Consider the following 2,937-nt stretch of genomic DNA (forward strand, 5'->3'; position numbering starts at 1 on the left):
AAGTTAGTGATCATTTTTTCCATATCCCTAAAGAATGTTGATGGGATCTGGATTGGGATTGTCTATTCGTTCTTTTGACGGTCCCTGATACTTTCAGCATTCTTCACCAACAGCACAAGTTAAGAGCATAAACTCTTGGCTCTTCCTGTTCATTGTCCAGCTCTCACATGCATATGAGGCGATTGAAAATACCATACCTTGGGGAACAGCTTGCTCCGTGGCTTAGCGTAGGAGGAGGCTGAGCTGGGCAAGGGGAGAGGGACTCTTATTTTGTTAGGGGGACCGGGCCCAGGCCCGACTGGCGTGGCAGGGCTCGCCCAGTGTCAGCGTTATGTCTCATGGGGCCAAGCCTGCTTGGGATGGCGTAGAGGCCCGCGCAGAGGGCCCTCAAGCTGTGTTTGTGCTCGGCCCAGCTACTCAGCCTAAACTCTTAGCTTCTGGAATCCGGAATTGTTGCTGACATCGAATTAGAAAACATCCTTGATCCTGACAACTTCTACGAAGTCAAAAGCCAGCCCCTACCCCTACACTCAAGGCTCCCAATATCACTGCAGGTCACCCCAGCTACACTCTCTGCCTCGTCTGTAGGGGGCTCCAGGACCCTGCCCTGTCATCATCTTCTTCATCTGGGTGTTGCTGTGGCAGCAGTTAGGTGAGCCCAGCCCCAGGAGCAGGAGAGGCATGAGCGCGGGGGGCGGGCTGCAGCTGCGCCCTTCCCCGGTCCTGCACCCACCTCCCCTGCTCTTGCTGTGGTTGGTGTCTCTGCTGGGGGCCATACACTGGCCCGTCTACCCCCTGCTCAGGTGCCCAGGGAGGTGCTCAAGGTCCAGACTCACTCAGCTGGAAAACCCAACACGCTACCACCTGCGGCAGGCACACCGGCAGCAGGTAAAACGGTACCTGTCTACCACACTTGGGCCCAGGCTGGCCTCCCAGGCCCTCACTCCCTCCAGAGCCCACTGGTGCCTAGCCGCTTCCTGCACCTGAGACTGTTCATGCCACTGGCCCTGCAGGCAGCGCTCCCAGCAGTCCGATGGCGCTGCTCAGAGGAGGGGGTTGATGATGTCATTGATGAGAGCTGCTCAGAGGAGGGGGTTGATGATGTCATTGATGAGAGCTGCTCAGAGGAGGAGGTTGATGATGTCATTGATGAGATCATCAGCCTGGAGTCCAGTTACAACAGTGAGATGCTCAGTTATCCGCCTGGAGGCCCGCAGGGCTGCAGCTCCCCAGGACCCTGCCTGCGTCAGGGAGTCTCTGGGTGTATACAGTGGTCAGGGCGTGGCCACAGCGGCCTCAGCGCTCCTGCTCAGCTGAGCTGCCCAGCGTTCAGTGGGAGAGATCCGAGACAGAGGCATTTGAAAGAACGACAGAAGAAAGACAGTCACAGCCTAATTGAGCATCGCAGGCGATTCACCGTTACTGACAGCAGCAAGGGACTGGCACTCCCATCCGCAAATCCGGTGACCTGGAGATGCGCTGGGACGAGGCACCGTTCTTAAGGCCTCTTGGATTATATCCACAAGTCGCAGAAGGAGCAACAGCGCTCCGAAGCCCTGGAGAGCCGCAGCGAGCCCTGGAACAGGCCAGCCGTAGGCTGCAGCTGTGAATTCAGGGCTAGAGCTGCAGGCCCAGACCCGTGGTCTGCCCACGCCTCCCACGCAGCCCGCTCTCCCTGGCCACAGCTCTGGCCCCACCTGGCCTCAAAGCAGAGCAGCTGGATGTGGGAGAGGAGGGCAGGCCAGGCACATTTCAGGGGGGGGCTGCCCCGAGTGCTCCGTCAGCAGCCCCCAGCGCCGCCCTCAGATGCCCTCGTGGACCTGGACTTTCTCAGTGCCCCCCGGGGGGACCCCTTCCACCTGGGGCTGGAGGACATTCTGATGGAGGAGGAGGAGAGGGTGCTGAGGAGGCTGTCAGGGGGCACCCTGTCACCACTGTGGGCTGCCCCTGACCCCCTGGTCTCTTCAGTGTCCCCTGCTGTGTCCAAGGCCAGTGGCTGCTGAAGCAGCTTCAGCCCGGAGGAAGAACCCGGATCAGGCCTGGCCCCTCCCCTGGGGTTTCCCTCAAACCCCCCCCCCCCGAAACTGCCTTGCCCAGGTGTTCTGGGGGGAGATGAGATGAGATCAGGCCCCAGCCCTGTCATCAGGCAAAGAGGAGGAGTCAGATGAGGCCCTACTCTTCCCCAAAGGAACAGCTCAGCGCAGGTATTGCGGACTTAGGGGATGTAGTGAGATCAGGCCCTGGCCCCTGGAGGTCACGGCCTCACCTCTTGCCCACGGGACCTGAGCTTGCCTAGCTGAGGGAAGGAGACAGGATGGGGCCCTGCTCCTGTTCTCTAGGGACAGTTCTGGCCAGGCCGCCTGGGAAAGGAGTGTGAGGAAGCTACTCCGTCCTTTCTCTTAGAACCGCAGTCAAGTTCATCCAGCCGAGAACGAGGAGTCAAAAATGATGGCTGTCTCATCCCTGGAACCTGCCTCTTTCCCACGAACCATGCCCTGCTCAGGCAAGAGAAGAAATAAGGATGAAATCTCGCCCCTTTCCTGGGAACTCAGTCCCAACCTTCTAGAGATTGAGGAGTCAGATCCCACCCCTTCCTGTAGGAATAGCCCAGCACAGGTATTTCAGGCATGGAGGAGTTAATAAGATCAGCTTCTCCAAGTGGAGGTCACAGCCCCACCCTTGGTGCTAAGCAACATCCCATCCAAGCATTCCATCCTGCAGGAAGCTGTGGTACTTAAGCTCTGCTGCCTTAACCTGGGACCAACCTTGAAATGTTAGGGATTGACATTCCAAGCCTAGGTCGGAAGTTAAGAGTTAGGCCCTGACCCTTGGGTGGAGTCCTGCCTTGAGGGGCATTTTTGGAAATTGAGGAGGATTAGGGTGACTTGAGTCCAAGTTCTTGGAACCAGTACCCTGCTACCCTTTTTCAGAATGTGG

The 2,937-nt window shown here is 58.2% G+C and overlaps 1 pseudogene; it reads left to right on the plus strand.

Moving 5' to 3' along the window:
* The first annotated feature begins 331 nt into the window (after positions 1–331).
* Positions 332–2,168, plus strand: LOC103213373 (annotated as a pseudogene).
* Positions 2,169–2,937: the final 769 nt, after the last annotated feature.

The sequence above is a fragment of the Orycteropus afer genome, unplaced genomic scaffold, assembly GCF_000298275.1.
Source record: "Orycteropus afer afer isolate SDZICR_OR568_19922 unplaced genomic scaffold, OryAfe1.0 scaffold01795, whole genome shotgun sequence".
In the NCBI taxonomy this organism is placed as follows: Eukaryota; Metazoa; Chordata; class Mammalia; order Tubulidentata; family Orycteropodidae; genus Orycteropus; species Orycteropus afer.